The sequence below is a fragment of the Rana temporaria genome, chromosome 3 (assembly GCF_905171775.1).
Source record: "Rana temporaria chromosome 3, aRanTem1.1, whole genome shotgun sequence".
NCBI lineage: Eukaryota > Metazoa > Chordata > Amphibia > Anura > Ranidae > Rana > Rana temporaria.
This window is the reverse complement of record NC_053491.1, coordinates 216047968-216066364: the sequence shown is the minus strand read 5'-3', so window position 1 is coordinate 216066364 and position 18397 is coordinate 216047968.

The following is an 18397-nucleotide window of genomic DNA, read 5'->3' as shown; positions in this document are numbered from 1 at the left end:
GCAATTTGAGCCATGGATTTGTGTGGGTCACATCGCACCGCATTTGCACCAAACATGTGAAGGACCCCTTTTTTTGTCCGCACCAGTTTTGCAAACTGATTGCTGAGTGTCGTTAAAGGGGTTGTAAAGGTAAAATAAAAATCCTTAAATAGCTTCCTTCACCTTAGTGCAGTCCTCCTTCACTTGCCTCATCCCTCGATTTTGGTTTTAAATGTCCTTATTTCTTCAGAGAAATGCTCACTTCCTGTTCTTCTGTCTGTAACTCCACACAGTAATGTAAGGCTTTCTCCCTGGTGTGGAGTGTCATGCTCGCCCCCTCCCTTGAGGGGGCGAGCAGGAGAGTCAGGAGGCCCACTAACACACAGCTCCTTTCTCTATCTGCAACGTAGAGAGCGTCCTGACTCTCCTGCTTGCCCCCTCAAGGGAGGGGGCGAGCACGACACTCCACACCAGGGAGAAAGGCCTTCATTAATGTGTGTAGTTACAGACAGAAGAACAGGAAGTGAGGATTTCTCAGAAGAAATAAGGGCATTTAAAAACAAAATCGAAGGATGAGGTAAGTGAAGGAGGACTGCACTAAGGTAAAGCTATTTAGGGATATTTTTTTTTTTACCTTTACAACCCCTTTAACCGGTTAAGACCCGGACCAATATGCAGGTTAGGGACCTTGCCCCTTTTTGCGATTTGGCACTGCGTCGCTTTAACTGACAATTGCACGGTCGTGGGACGTGGCTCCCAAACAAAATTGGTGGAATTTTTTCCCCCACAAATAGAGCTTTCTTTTGGTGGTATTTGATCACCTCTGTGTTATTTTTTTTGTGCTATAAACAAAAATACAGCGACAATTTAAAAAAAAAAAAATATTTTTAACTTTTTGCTATAATAAATATCCTCAAAAAATATATAAAAAAAGTTTTTTTCGAAAAAGATAAGTGATTCACATTTCACTCTCGTTCCCAGCTGTGGAAAACACCAGTTGGACACCTGAATGGCAACATTCAGGAAGAAAGAACTTGTTCCAGATGTACTAGCATTAAAACTAATTCAAACTTTTTATTTAGCTCAACTTAACGGCACCTGGTGGAATACTACTATGTTTCTGTGTGACCAGTGACGGTGCGTGTCTAGAGGGCGCCAGAGCGCCGCCCCCTCTGGCTCTCGCACCGCCACTGACAATATATAAATTCATGCATTGCATGAATCTATGTATTGTTGCCGCTGCCGCCGACTATTCAGATGGCCGGCCCCCTGGCGAGCACCGGCCATCTGAATAACGGCAGCTGGTTGGCTGTGCAAGTGCCTATCAGAGCCAGCCCTCAGGCTGTAATTGGCTTCCACAGCTTGACCCAGGGACGCACGGGGGGTGAGTTCCTTGGATAAGACTGACAGCCGTCTCAGCCAATCAGGTTCACCGGTTCTGGTTACCGGTAACCTGATTGGCTGAAGCGTCATCGAGGGCGGGAGAAGACATTGAGGGACAGAAGAAGCAGGATGGCTGACCCCAGAAAGGTAAGTTCCAGGCGGGGGGGGGGCATTTTCCAGGGCACAGTGGCAGCATTTTTTCCAGGACACAGTGGCTATAATTGATGGGCACAGTGGCGACAATTGATGGGCACAGTGGCTACAATTAATGGACACAGTGGCTACAATTGATAGGCACAGTGGCAACAATTGCTGGGCACAGTGGTGACATTTGCTGGGCACAGTGGCGACAATTGATGGGCACAGTGGTAACAATTCATGGCACAGTGGTAACAATTCATGGCACAGTGGGTGCGTTTGATGGCATGGCACAGTGGCTGCGGTTGGCATGGCACGGTGGTGACAATTGATGGGCACAGTGGCGACAATTGATGGCACAGTGGCTGCGTTTGATGGCATGGCATAGTGGTGACAATTGCTGGGCACAGTGGTGACAATTGCTGGGCACAGTGGTAACAATTGATGGCACAGTGGCTGCGTTTTAATGGCATGGCACAGTGGCTGCGTTTGGCATGGCACAGTGGTAACAATTGATGGCACAGTGGCTGCGTTTGATGGCACAGTAGCTGCGTTTGATGGCATGGCACAGTGGCTGTGTTTGATGGCACAGTGGCTGTGTTTGGCATGGCACAGTGGTAACAATTGATGGGCACAGTGGTGAAAATTGATAGGCACAGTGGCGACAATTGATGGGCACAGTGGCGACAATTGATGGGCATAGTGGCGACAATTGATGGCACAGTGGTGACAATGGGCACAGTGGCGACAATTGATTGCACAGTGGCTGAGTTTTTATGGCATGGCACAATGGTGGCAATTGATGGGCACAGTGGCGATAAATGATGGCACATTGGCTGCATTTGATGGCATGGCACAGTGGCTGCATTTGATGGCACAGTGGCGACAATTGATGGCACAGTGGTGACAATTGATGGCACAGTGGCTGCATTTGATGGGCACATTGGCTGCATTTGATGGGCACAGTGGCTGCATTTGATGGGCACAGTGGTTGCAATTGGTGGGCACAGTGAGGCTGCAATTGTTTTTTTTTTGTTTGTTTGCGCCCCCCCAAAAATGTTGAGCACCAGCCGCCACTGTGAGTGACTGAGCATGAAATTGTCCAAAATGTCTTGTTATGCTGAGACCTTAAAGAGTTCCCTTCACTGGAACTAAGGGGACAAGACCAACCCCAGAAAAACAACCCCCATACCATAATCCCCCCTCCACTAAATGATTTGGAGGGGTGGCCCAATACTTTTGGCAATATAGTGTAGATGAGCGAGTTTGGTTGGCGGAACTTGACTGGCCTACACAGAGTCCTGACCTCAATCTGATAGAACACCTTTAGGATGAATTAGAGCGAACACTGCGAGCCAGGCCTTCTCATCCACATCAGTGACTGAGTGACCCGTGGCTGGGCTCTTAAAAGGGACATATATATACGTCCATGTGACCAGCGTGCCATTCTGCCGACGTATATCGTTGTGCGGCGCTCCGTAAGTGGTTAACTTAACATACACTCTGAAATCAGTTTGCGTGAACGGGTTATGATTTTGATACAGTGCGAAATTCGCAGCGAATTGGATGTGAATTCGCACTGCATCCAGTGAACTGAGGCTAACTCAATTATTTTTTTTTATTCAGGATGCCTTTGCTGAGAATTCAGGGGTGGAAAATTTGTATTTTTTTACTCAATTCTATTTACCGTATTTATCGGGGTATTGCACGCTCCGGCGTTTAGCGTGCACCCCTAAAGTGGACCCGCATTCCTGTAAAAAAAAACATTTTAGTACTTACAGTTTTGGTGTCTTGCGCGGCATCCATCGGCGGCCTCGTCGGGTCCGGCGTCCGTCTGCGGCTTCGGTGGTGTCCTCCTCGTCGGGTTCCGGCGTCCGTCTGTGGCTTCGGTGGTGTCCTTCTCGTCGGGTCCGGCGTCCGTCTGCGGCTTCGGTGGTGTCCTCCTCGCCGGGTCCGGCGTCCGTCTGCAGCTTCGGTGGTGTCCTCCTCGTCGGGTCTGGCGTCCGTATGCAGCTTCGGTGGTGTCCTCCTCGTCGGGTCCGGCGTCCTTCTGCGGTGTCCTCTGCGGTTGATCCGCGCTTCCCGTGCTGAGTTTGAACCACTGCGCCGGCATATACCGAGCGCAGTACACTCGGGTATAGTCGGGCAGGCTCGGCTCCTCTCGCGGTCACGTCCTGTGCGTCCTGTACGTCCAGGACGTGACTGTGAGAGGAGCCGAGCCTGCCCAACTATACCCGAGTGTACTGCGCTCGGTATATGCCGGCGCAGTGGTTCAAACTCGGTGCGGGAAGCGGGTATCGCTGTATATCGCGCACCCACGATTTTGCCCTGATATTCAGGGCAAAAAAGTGCGCGGTATACACCAATAAATACGGTAAATGTGGGAAAGGGTTTGTAGAATGAGGTCTATCAGTTTGCATATACCATAAGCTAAATAAATGCAAAGTTTCTCCCTGTCTGGACATTGCAGAGAATATTGTAGCAGCTGAAGTCGTTTAAAATGCAATATTACCCTGGGCACAAGCTGCAAAAACACATTACTTTCCTTTATTAGAGCCTGACAACTACTAAAAAAAAAGTCTAAAAATACAGCAATCCTCTCTTTAATAAAACATTATCATAGATGCTAAAACTGCAGTTGAACTAATATAACTTTTGTCACGCAAGCTAATTTTTATAGTCCCCCCCCCCCCTTTTTGTGCACTGAGAGTTTGCAAGGGTGCATAGTCCCGCACATTAAACTATTTATTACACACTGTTTAGGGAAATAATAATTCATTACAATGTAACCAGCTACAACCTTGCTGTGAAAGTGTTGTAAAGAGCAGCTAGAATGTTCGTGGAACAATACTAAGTGCAATTCAGTTGAACAGCACAATTTCCCAACAAAAGGCTTCAAACTGCAAACTAGTGAAAAGCCTTTATTTTTATCTTTCTTTGTCAGCTCTTTGCATTGTTTATTGATTAGTAGTGCTGCTGTCAGTATTTTACCCAGTAGTCTGATAGGATCTCCTGACTGGCATTTTGCCTTTTTAAAACCATCTACACATGACTAGATTCAGTCTGTAAATCAGATGTGTTGACGACTCTCCACGTCCTTTTATTATTATTATTAATGTTCTTGGAGGCAAAGGATATTGAACAGTAATTAGGATCCACTATATCTGCTGCTGGGATAGACTTGAAAAGGTCACTTTGCAGGCAAGAAATCTTTTATGTACCTATATATACATTTTTTTTAGCTGCTATTATCATTAATGTAACGATGCTTAGCACATTTATATCAGCAAGGGAGCATGACAGATTGTTTAGTTCATTTGAAAAGATGCAGTAATCATCTGCAGGCAATTTTATGGCAATACCATCTCTGTTTAACCTTTCGTTCTAGCTTCAGGTGGTATTATTGGCTTGCATTTTTAATATGTGGTGGGAGAGGGAGCGGAAAGGCGCATATTGTTGTAATGTTAATTGAACGAGTCTTGGGTAGAGCATAATCACTCAGAAACATAGTAGTATTCCACCAGGTGCCGTTAAGTTGAGCTAAATAAAAAGTTTGAATTAGTTTTAATGCCAGTACGTCTGGAACAAGTTCTTTCTTCCTGAATGTTGCCATTCAGGTGTCCAACTGGTGTTTTCCACAGCTGGGAACGAGAGTGAAATGTGAATCACTTATCTTTTTCGCATGCGTGTCTTTATTTTCGACGCTGCACATAAATATTATTGATGTGAATGTAGCCGGGTTGGAAGGCTCGGAGCAGAAGTGTAAACAGCCTAGGTTTGTCTTTTTGATCTGGGTTAATGCAGAGTAGGGACGCCTTGCCTTTTATTCCTTTCTGTGTTTTTATGGATGCACAGGCTTATGGGGGTCCCAGTAGCTTGTTCAAAGAAACTTCTTTATTGTTCTTGAAGGAATTACTTTTTAGTGCAGTGACTCTAAACCACATTTAGAATTGGAAAAAGAATTTGGAAAAGAAGTGATACGATACCCTGAGGAAGTTGCTTGCTTTGTTCAGACGGTATCTAATTTTATATCGAAGTCACACAAGCTCTTTGAAATGGAATTATTTGTTATTATTTTTTTGGGGTATGGGAAGTGTTATTCAAGAGCACAGTTGCTCAAATATATTTTTCAGAAGACTGTCGATCATGTATCTAAATGAGTCATTGAGTTAGATTTACTGTGAAAATCATTTTCTGTAGTACATGTTTAGAAAGTATCTGTTATGGTTACTTATTTAACTGTTTCATGGGGAAATTACCAAAGCTGTCAATGCATCTTTCTTTCTTTCTTTCTTTTTTTTTTACTGTTCTTGCTTTTACTTGACAGTTAAGCTACATTTTTGGATTTCCTATATTTTGTTCTCAGATATCCTTTCTCATACTTCCATGTAAAAATCTTTAGTACTTTGGTACCTATGATATTATGAAGGGTCTGAAAATACATGAGAATCTTCAGAAAAACTTAAAAGTTTGTTTGTAGATGTCCTGGACAAGTGTCATTTATATGGTAAATTGCAAATTTACCATCCAACTACAAGCTATGAATATGCCCGACAGCTTTATTCAGGTGCAAATAACCTGTTTTGGATACATTTAAGCAAGTCGTAGATATTTTAGGAACATAAAATAATATTTTTTAATTTTTGATTTCTGCAATTAATCTGGTCATATAATACTGCACAAAATCAATAAAATATAACCCTTTAAATGGGAAATACACACTTTATGGGGCCCAATAGCTTTATGTAAAAGAGTTTTAAAAAGTGGAGGCTACTGTATTACCTCTTCACAGCCCTAATGGTAAAGGGACAGGTTATAACATGGCTTAGCCCCTTTTCAGCTTAAAATCATTTCCAGCAGGATGGAAGGGAAGGAAAAAAAATTGTTTGCCTTTCTAGTTTATGAAATAAGCAAAATATAACCGTAACAAATTCAAGAACAGAATTAAACGTAATGACAGTTTACAGATCTAATGGTCCTTCCAGTTGTTTGCTTGAGTTAAGAATAGCATTCATATGGAATAATTAACCACCTCTTTAGGAACAGACATGAGCAATCCAGGAAATCCCAGTATTTTTAGATACAAATAAGATAACTAAATGATGATTCACATCATGTTTACCTCCATTATGAGTCTCTTCACTTCACTTCACTTCACAGATCCTTAGAATCTGACGTCTACAATTTTAAAGACGGGGCTCACATATTCCTATCCTAGTCCCCTTTAACCATACCCCTCTCCTCCCACTCCCTTTTAACTCTTATCATCCTAAACTTTCCCATTCATCAAGTATTCTGCTCTCTCCTTAATAACTTTACTACCTTTCTACATCCCTATAATTCATGTAAACAACTAACAAACCTACAATATTCTATTCCTTTTCACCTTCCCTACAAACAAATCACCAGAAGTCATTTAACTTCTAACAAATCTTTATTTGAAATACACACAAACACTTGTGGTAGCAGCTTTTGTGATATACAAATTCTAAAAATTACTTATTAATTAAATGTCAAGCTCAAATACTCATTAATATTTTGCTAATTTTGCCAGAACATTGCATGGAGTTTGCATGTTCTCCCTGTGCTTGTGTGGGTTGCCACTAGGTGCTTCAGTTTCATCCCACACCACAAAAACATGCTAATAGGTTAATTGGCTCCTATCTAAATTGGCCCTGGTATGTGTGTACAAATTGGCTATGTAACATACACTATATTATTAAAAGTATTGGGACACCTGCCTTTACACACACATGAACTTTAATGGCATCCCAGTCTTAAGCCTCGTACACACGGCCGAGGAACTCGACGTGCCAAACACATCGAGTTCCTCGGCCAGTTCAGCACTGAAGCCGCCGAGGAGCTCGGCGGGATGAGTTCTCCCATAGAACAACGAGGAAATAGAGAACATGTTCTCTATTTCCTCGCCGAGCTCCTCGTCGGCTTCCTCGGCCGAAAGTGTACACACGGCCAGTTTCCTCGGCAGAATTCAGCCAGAAACTCGGTCGGAAGCTGAATTCTGCCGAGGAAACTGGTCGTGTGTACGAGGCCTTAGTCTGCAGAGTTCAATATTGGGTTGGCCCATCCTTTGCAGCTATAACAGCTTCAACTCTTCTGGGAAGGCTGTCCACAAGGTTTAGGAGTGTGTCTATGGAAATGTTTGAGCATTCTTTTAGAAGTGCATTTGTGAGGTCAGGCACTGATATGTGAAAAAAGAGCAAATTTGGTGTAGGACTTTAACGGTTGCCACTATAATCCAAAGTAAGAAAAGACTACACATGTACAACTCTTCTCAACATGCTTTTATGGCATCTTTTAATTGTTACAATAAACTTAATAATTTTATACACATGTGAGTAGTCTTTTACTATTTGGGATTATAGTGGCAACCGTTAAAGTCCTACACCATTTTTGCTTTTTTTCCCCCTTATCTATTTGAATATGGTGCCACATACAATGGGTTACGTCCCTGCTCTTCTTTATCGAGGCCAGGAACTGATGTCGGAACAGGAAGGCCTGGCTCGCAGTCTCCACTCTAATTCAACCTAAAGATGTTCTGTTGGGTTGAGGTCAGGACTGTTTAGGCCAGTCAAGTTTCTCCACCCCAAAATCGCTCATCCATGTCTTTATGGACCTTACTTTATGCACTGGTGCACAGTCATGTTGGAACAGAAATGGACCATCTCCAAACTGTTCCCACAAAGTTGGGAGCATGAAATTGTCCAAAATGTCTTGTTATGCTGAGACCTCAAAGAGTACCCTTCACTGGAACTAAGGGGACAAGACCAACCCCAGAAAAAACAACCCCCATACCATAATCCACCCTCAACTAAATGATTTGGAGGGGTGGCCCAATACTTTTGGCAATATAGTGTAGATGAGCGAGTTTGGGTGGAGGAACTTGACTGGCCTACACAGAGTCCTGCCCTCAATCTGATAGAACACCTTTGGGATGAATTAGAGTGAACACTGCGAGCCAGGCCTTCTCATCCACATCAGTTTCTGACCTCACAAATGCGCTTCTGAAAGAATAGTCAAACATTCCCATATACACACTCCCAAACCTTGTGGACAGCCTTCCCAGAAGAGTTTAATCTGTTGACGCTGCTAAGGGTGGGTCAACTCATTATTGAACTTTACAGACTAATGCCGCGTACACACCATCACTTTATGTGATGAAAAAAAACGACGTTTTGAAAAACTTCAATTAAAATTACCGTGTGTGGGGGAAAACGTCGTTTTATGTCTTGTGAAAAACGACAAAAAAAATTGAAGCATTGAAGCGTGTCGTTTTTCAAAACGTCGTTTTTTGTATCAATTAAAATGATAGTGTGTGGGCAAAACGACGTTTAAAAAACGACGTTTAAAGCAAGTTATGAAGCTAGCTTCAATGGAAAAAGAGTGCTGAACATAACCGCGCTTTGCTAGAGCATTTTGAAAAAACGATGGTGTGTAGGCAACGTCGTTTTTGAAAATGAAGTTTTAAATTTAGATTTAAAACGTTGTTTTTTTCATCACATAAAGTGATGGTGTGTACACGGCATTAGACTGGGATGCCATTAAAGTTCATGTGCGTGTAAAGGCAGGTGTCCCAATACTTTTAGTAATATATTGTATGTTACCAAAAGTATTGTAGTAAGTATTTATCCCTGCGATTTCAGAGACATCTGTGCAGGTTTCTGCACAGATGTCAATGTAAATCGCAGCCCGAAATCACAAAAAGTAGCACAGAAACGACTTTCTGAATTAGGACGAAGGCATTGCTGGCAATGTCAAACCGCATGTCAAATCGTACCAATGAGAACCAGGGCTTAATCCCATATTTAGTTAGTAAACGATTAGTCAAACAGAGTTTCAATAATGAATTGAAGAATCTCAGTGTCACATAATAAAAACAATGCTTATGCGTGAAAATGTTCATTAAGACTACCTAATTATCCTCACATGACACAATCTTTCCCAGAGATGCTCGATCTCTGCCCCTGCCTGCTATTTTTGTATTGTATGGTCAACCAATGTCAATCCTAGTAAGGATGACTGGCATAAATAATAGATATGGAAGCCATGCGATTATTGATAATGGTGATCACAGCAATATGAAAGTTTCATTTAGAATAACACCACCCTGCTGTTTGAACTGCTAAGCCATAATAGTATTCAAGAGGCAACAGATCACTAAATAGAAACATCAATTGTGATTGACCACCAAGGTTATGAGATTCACAACCACAATGAAAGACACTAAACATAAGAAAAATGTATTTCTTGTTCTAGCTTTTGTGATTTTGAAGTGGTTTCTGTAGTGTTTGCTGGGTACATTATGTTTACCTTCCTCTCCACAAACTAGCATGGCAGAGAAGCTACTTGTTGCTCTTTTGTAAAAAATCAATGAGAACTATTTACGGCCAGTGACAGGTAAGCAGCCTGCGAAGCGTTGAATTTGACATGGTCTGCTTATTCCAGATCATTGTAAACGGCTCTTAAAGACAACATAACTATACCTTGTCAAATTACTGTTCACATAAGCTTTTAGGGATCAGTACTTCAACTGAAATTAGGCCATTGTCATACATTCCCGGAAAGTGCACAGGAAGGCGCTTTCTTTAGTATGCATATTCATACAATTTTCAAACATTGGGGTTTATTTACTAAAGCCGGAGAGTACAAAATCAGACTTACCTCCGCATAAATAAACAATCAGCTTCCGGGTTTTATTGCCAAAGCCTAATTGAACAAGCTAAGGTTAGAAGCTTATTTATTTCTCTGCAGAAGTGAGACTTTCAAATCAATAAATACCTTACTTTTTACTGTATAGTGTGTAGTCTATTTTTTACTTAATGCCCAAGTCTAAAAATGTTTTATTGGATAGATATGGATAGCACAGTCATGGACCAATCAATATTCTGTAAAAAAAAATTGGCTAGTCCATACATCTAAAACTGACCAGATAGTATGTATGAAAATATACAGTAAGTTCTGTCCAACTCTTGTGATTCTATGGCCCAGCTCTCTTGATTATATGCCTGATATGCTTGAGGGTCTTTTACCATACAATTTTCTTAGCAATTTTTTTATGAGGTGAGTAGGCCAGCATGTAAAATGTGATAACATACACTTAATTACCAAAAGTATTGCAACGCCTGCCTTTACACGCACATGAACTTTAATGGGATACCAGTCTTTGAAATATACATAAATACTTGTGATAGCAGCTTAGATCAGATTTTGTGATATACAAATTCTAAAAATTACTTATTATAACTAAATGTCAAGCTCAAATACTCATTAATATTTTGCTAATTTCCATACTGTCTGATTCGGCAGCACAATGGTTTAGTAGTCAGGATGTATACGTTTCAGCAATGGGATCCTTGGTTTGAATTTTTGCCAGAATACTGCATGGAGTTTGCATGTTCTCCCAATGCTTGTGTGGGTTGCCACTAGGTGCTCCGGTTTTATCCCACACCACAAAAACGTGCTGATATGATAGGGATAAAAAAGCAGCATTTTTGCTTGTACATGATTGAATCATAAAATCAGCAGAACTTCCCCTCATTTCAGCTCTTCACCCTAGATCTACAGCAACTGCACCTCCAAGTGTACTTGTAGTGCAAAGTGGATTTGTCTTTAGTAAATCAACCCCTGAGGTTACTATATGGACCACTTATGTATTTATACATGTTGATCATATTCCCCCTCAATCTCCTCTTCTCAAGAGAGAATACATTCAGTTCATCTAATCTTCCTCATAGCTGAGCTCCTCCATGCCACTTATCTGTTTGGTTCACTTCTTTGCACTTTCTCCAGTTCCCCAATATCTTTTTTGAGAGCCAGTGCCCAAAACTGAACTGCATATTCCAGATGATGTCTTACTAATAATTTGTGCAGAAGCAAAATAATATCTCTGTCTCTTTGCAGTCAATACCTCTCTTAAAGTGGAAGTAAACCCTCTTATCTTTTTCAGCCAAGGAAGCTGTTATTTTGGCCTTTGTTTAATCTTCAACTGCCATAATGCTGCACATGTGATCAGTTAGACACTGGATGGTTTGACAGTTTAGTTGAGAGCACAAATAATGTGACAGTTACATTCCCGGAATGTGCTGGAAATGTAACTGTTTTTTTTCAAACTGTTAAAACTATGGGTTTTACGTCTGCCTTAATACAAGAAATTATTTGCATGCCATTATTAAGCTTTTGATCTACCAGAACACCCAGATCCTTCTCCACCATTGATTCCCTCAGTTGTACACTCCCTAGTATGTATAATGCATGCATATTCTTAGCCCCCAAGTGCATTACTTTACATTTATCAACATTAAACCTAATTTGCCACATAGCTGCCAAATAAAACAGTGCATTGAGGTTGGCTTGAAAGTTAGAGACATCCTGTAAGGATGTTATTCCACTGCATAGCTTGGTGTCATCTGCAAAGACTGCAATGGTATTTAATCCAAGACCTTATATCATTTATAAATCTATTAAAAAGTAAGGGTCCCAACCACTAATAGCCCTAGATCATTCAGAGTATGAATCATTAACCACTACTCTCTGAATATGGTATTTTACGGTCTGCTGTCTTCAGCTTTCTACATTCTTTAGAAAGTGCACATCATGTTACAAATTTTTCTCCTGGTTTCAGCAGTGGGCGTTGAGTCTGGACATACACTGTGTGAGAGCTGATTGGAGGAAAGGCAGACCCCCCCTCCACATAGGCAGAGGAGCAAAGAAACTTGCAGAGCTGCAGTCTAAATAGACAAGTTTTGCTTATCTCCCTCTAAGCTCCCTCCCGACACAAATTTCCAGCTGCTTTTATCTCCTGTGTCTGAGAACTTGTCAGAAGTTATCATGCTGATAACAGAGGAATGGAGCAACAGAAATGCATGGGACTTAGAGCTTTGGAGAGAGATAAGTAAACACTACAGATTTATGTGCCCATGTCAGATTTCATGAATGGGGTTTAAAACCACTTTAAGCTGTGTCTGTACTGGAAGGTAGCACCATCTTGGGTCTAGCATGATTCTTATCTGGATCCTCTTATGAAGAGATCACAAGACTAGAAGCCCAAAGCAAATGTTTCATGAAACTTGTTCTATGTAATTATAGTTTCTGGGAGTTTACAGATGCAAAATCACAACAGCAATACAAATCCTCACTCTGGCTTCTCACAGATGCTGATAATGTGGCAATCACACTACATGTTTGGAGCAATGATACAGAATGCAATGAACACTACAGGTGTTATGAATAGTTCTAAAATATTTTTTCTTAAAATGTATTTTGATTATTGCAACAGTTTACAGTTATCTATTATACAACTGAAGCTTGTCTGTACTTAATTCATGAAAATTAGATTTTACACAAACAACTTGTTGAGGAAGAAAAACAATGCAAGCAAATGAACAGCAAGCAACCTTTTGCTGGCTCATTTGAAGACCTTTCTGCATAAAAACTGTAAGGTCGATAATTTAAGAGGAAAATCTTGGCTATGTCTGGAACTGTTAATATGATTTTTATGCTTCTGCAGACGCGTCCTTCTGTTCTCGTGGAGGATAGCTTAACAGCTGTATCTGGCATTTTATAAAAATTATGGCTTGTCCTTGTCTCATGCTCTGTGGGTTTTATTATGTTTATACTTCAACTTTTCTGCTTTCCATTTAGTTTTTGTCATTTAAACAAAAAGTATAAAATATTCACCGTCCAGTCTATAATGTCAAAGTGTTCACCCACTGAAGTGAAAAGTTTGATGTTATATTGGTATGGAGTCTTATCTTATGTCAAGGGATTTTTTTTTATTACCTTCAAAATCCACAAAAAAATTGATGTAGAATCTAAAAATATGTGTGTTTTATTGCTAATGATGATAAGTGCGCAAAGCAAGCACCTGTGAAATACGATAATCATTTTCTAATGTGTACAATGAAGGAACAGGAGGATATCAATAAGAAGAAGAAATGTCACCATATGGTTGGCTGTAATATGCACAAACCATAAATGCAAAAATATATGTAAATGTTAGTGTGATATTTAATACATAGTGGTGGGTCCCAGTCATCAATATTTTAAAGTTCAACAGTTTTATATTAGGTGGTTATGAGGCTAGATTACATCTGTCAAATACTCATTTTCATTACCAGACACATTAACAGAGCAGTACCTACTTAGTTATTACCTGGCACCTTCTATACCCACAGTTGTTACTCTTAAGGTAGGGTCTACAGATTAAATTTAAATTTCAGAATTAGGTATTAATTAAAAAAGACACAATCACTAAGTTGCATGAGTTATTTTAACTGCATTTTTTACCTTACTAATTTTCTCATTAACATGTTCAATTCAAAAACATAAATTGTTGGTGTGGAATCAGCATTTAAAAAAAAACGACATACTTACCTATTGAAGTCTCTGCTTCTTATGAAAATGGGCCCGGATTCAGAAAGGAAATACGACGGCGTATCTCCGGATACGCCGTCTTATCTCTGAGTGTGCGTGGTCGTAACTATGCGACTGATTCAGAGAATCAGTTACGCATAGATTTCCCTAAGATCCGACCGGTGTAAGTGTCTTACACCATCGTATCTTAGGCTGCATATTTACGCTGGCTGCTAGGTGGCGCTTCCGTATAGTTACGCAATGAATATGCTAATTAGGTAGATTCAGAAACGTACGTCCGGCCGGCGCATTTTTTCACGTCGTTTACTTTAGGCTTTTTCTGGCGTAAAGTTACCCCTGCTACATGAGGCGTAGCTAATGTTAAGTATGGACGTCGTTCCCGCGTCAAGTTTTTAAAATATTACGTCGTTTGCGTAAGTCGTTCGCGAATAGGGCTGTACATAAGTTACGTCCACGTCTAAAGCAATGACGATTTGCGGCGTAATTTAGAGCATGCGCCCTGGGTTTTTTTCACGACCGGCGCATGAGCCGTTTGTAAAAAACGTAAAATACGCGGGGTCACCATTCATTTACATAAAACACGCCCACATCATCCCCATTTGAATTAGGCGGGCTTACGCCGACACACATACGTAACGCCGCAAGTTCTTTCTGCATACGGAACTTGCGCCCAAATTTACGGCGGCGTACCGTATCTGAGATACGTTACGCCACCCGGAAAGATACTCCAATGTATCTGAATCCGGCCCATGGACTTTATCTCAAACTCAAAAGATTCCCGTGCCCCTCAGCAGACCCCTCATAACACCTCAAAAGTTTTCACAGGCAGAGCCTAGAGACTAGGGCCCGGATTCACAAAGAGGTTATGACGGCGTATCTCCAGATACGCCGCCGTAACTCTGAGTGTGAGACGTCGCATCTCTGCGCATCTCTGCGCCTGATTCATAGAATCAGATACGCCTCACTGTTGCCTAGATACGAGCGGCGTAAGTCTCTTACGCCGTCGTATCTTGGGGTGCATATTTCCGCTGGCCGCTAGGGGCGCTTCCGTATATTTCTGCGTCGAATATGCAAATGAGCTAGATACGCCGATTCAGGAACGTACGTGCGCTCGGCGTATCAAGATACATCGTTTACGTAAGGCGTCGGACCGGCGTAAAGTTACCCCTCATAAAGCAGGGGTAAGTCATGTTAGGTATGGACGTCGGAAACGTTAGAACAGCGTTGTATTTTATGTCGTTTGCGTAAGTCTTCCTTGAATGGGGCTGGGCGTAGGTTACGTTCACATCGACTAAGCATTGAGCGGGCGTAATTTACTTTGAAAATTCGACGTGATACTGAGCATGCGCACACATGCGCCGTTCGTAAACCGCGTCATTTACGTGGGGGTCACCAATCATTTACATACAACACACCCCCTACCAGCCTAGTTTAAATTAGGCGGGCTTACGCCGGCCCATTTACACTACGCCGCTGTGACTTAGAGCGCAAGTCCTTTCTGAATACGGGACTTGCCGCTCTAAGTTATGGCGGCGTAGTGTATCTGAGATACGCTACGTCCGCCTAAAGATAGGCGCTTCTTTGAGAATCTGGACCTAGGTATTTTAAGTACAAATAGTACTGTTTAAATAAAATGTATTGTGAATTTACACCAATGGAGGCAAAGATCCAGGCTTTTTTCTTTAAAGGAGTGTTTGACTAGGGTCTACTAGGAGAGGTGACCCAGCAAGTTACAGTTAAGTATGATTATTTAAGAAGGGATGGCTAACATTTTGAGGGAGTACATATCTATAGCTGTATGACAGCAAAAGAAGAGTTCATTTCAGGGATTCCTCTGTGAAACTAAATGATTACATGTATAGGAACCATTGTGGTAGTGGTGATTTTCAATATTTGATTTTCAATAAATGAGTTGCAGATCTCCACAGTGGATTTTCACCAACCAATAACATGGACCGGATTGAGTTACATCAGTGAAATCTATGCAGGCTTTCAGGGCTCCATAGTCCATTATGCCAATGGTGTGCTTCTCTTATGCCGCATACACACAACCGTTTTGACGTGAATTTTTTTTTTTTTTAAATGGTCATTAAAAAGGATCGTGTGTAGACTCCAGAGCATTTTGCATGACGTGAAAAATGGGCATTACAAATTTAGAACATGCTCTAATTTTTTGCGTCGTTTTTCACGTTGTCGTTTTTTCACGTCATGAAAAACAGTCGTGTGTAGGCTTTAACGACGTGAAAAAAACGCACATGCTCAGAAGCAAGTTATGAGATGGGAGCACTCGTTCTGGTAAAACTAGCGTTTGTAATGGAGATAGCACATTCGTCACGCTGTAATAGACTAAAAAGCACGAAGACTGAAAAGCGCGAATCGTCTCTCACCAAACTTTTACTAACACAAAATCAGCAAAAGCAGCCCAAAGGGTGGCACCATCTGAATGGAACGTCCCCTTTATAGTGCCGTAATACGTGTTGTACGTCGCCATGCTTTGCTCGAGCATTTTTTTTTCACGATCGTGTGTATGCAAGGCAGGCTTGACAAGAATCACATTGAAAAAAAACTTGTTTTTTCTAGAACATTAAAAATGGTCGTGTACGCGGCATCAGGCTACATTCACATGGGAGTTCATGTGCAGATAGTTTTCTGCATTAGGAGGCAGCTCAATGAGCCCCTCGATGCAGCAACACCCTGTGCTATGACTGCATACAAACTGGCAAAGCAGAAAGGCCATACACAGCGCAAATTTCTTTCGTGCAACCTCCTGCTGAGCCATTGTCTTCTGCCGGTGGGGGAGGCAGGGGCCGGCAAGGAAAGTTGTCCCTGCCGGGAGAAGACAGTGATTATCAGTAGCAGCTATAGCAGCCACTACTGACAATCGCAAGAGAATTAGGTAGACTGGTTGTACCCAAGTTGAACGATCAATTAACTTGGTACATTCAGCTTGCCCATTAACGGTTCAAATCTTGGCTGAAACCTTGTACCTTACTCTTCATTTAGAAATCAGCCCTCTGTCAACTTGGGACTACAACCCTTCTTTAGTCTTACAATGTACTTTTTAGTAATCATAAAAAGGTTTTACCTACCATCACTTGTTTTGTAAGCTTGTGTTGTAAATAAGAGCCCTTCTTTTAACCAATTCATAGATCAGTTTACAGATTTTGGAATATTACTTAGACCCCCCGCCCCCTAAATATGCTGGGAGAACAGCTTCATCTTCATTCAATTTCTTAGCGAAAGGAAAGCATGATTTTATTGTATCAGTGCTTCACCACTGATTCATTAGATCTTCTGTCACTCAGAAGTTGCAGATCATTCACATTAGGATGATTAATAGAACACTAATTGCACTAACATTCATTTCCCTTTCAATTACTCACATTTTATCCACAATCATGCCACTGACATCAGCACTGTCACCAGAGCTGTATTTTCCATAATGACACATGTGGGTTAGTGCCTAGAGCCAGGGCCGTCTTTAATATGGTTTGGGCCCTGGGCAAACATTTTTTTTGGGCCCCCCTCCAGCTTATTTTGGGCCTGGCTGGTTCACATGTATGTGTTTTGGCGGCCCTCATTTGTGCAGGCACAGCAGCCCATTCATTTGAATGGGCTGCCATGCCTTCGTTTCCTGCAGAAAAAAGGTGCATTCAGCATTTTAAAAATACAGTTGCCTTGAAATCCATTCTGCTTTTGCACCATGGTACTTACCTGCAGTTTTTGCACACACAAACGCACTGTGTTTTTAAAAGCGTGACCTAAACATCTAAAAATGCAGCAAGTTTGACAGTGCGGGAACTGCAGATAAGTCACAGCAGACAGCAGAATGGACAGACAGTGCTGTATTTCAGTGCTTGATGGGCATAGGGGTTCCGTGTGCGCAGCCTATTACATGAGGCATGCGCTTTTCTTTTCAGGAAACGCAGGCATGGCGGCCCATTCAAATGAATGGGCTGCTGTGCCTGCGCAAATGTGGGCCGCCAAAACACATACATGTGAACCAGCCAGGCCCAAAATAAGCCCATCAAGCAGTTAAATACAGACAGTAATGCCATGTGCTCTGAGGCCTTACTCAGCCTGGACTGCAGGTCTGGTCTGTGATTTAAAGAGTTCCTCTATTTTACACATGGCATGGCATGGGGTCCCATGGTGCTAAAGCAGAATGGACAGACAGTGCTGTGACCCCATGCCATGCCATGTGTAAAATAGAGGAACTTTTTAAAACACTGACCAGACCTGCAGTGACTCATCAAATATTATAAAGACTCTGGGCACACTCTACAGAAAACTTCTATTTACAATATAGATTAACAAACAGTGACATACCTTGAGGAGCAGGACATGAAGAAGTCAGCCTCGGGAAGAGCAAACTGGGGATGTTATAAAATCACATTCTAATTCACTTTTATATACAAGCAGCACCCAGTGGCAGGAAGGGAGAAGTGCACGTCTAAAGGGAAGCCAGGGGTGCTGTACATTTTAAAACACTGGGAAGGGAAGCAGT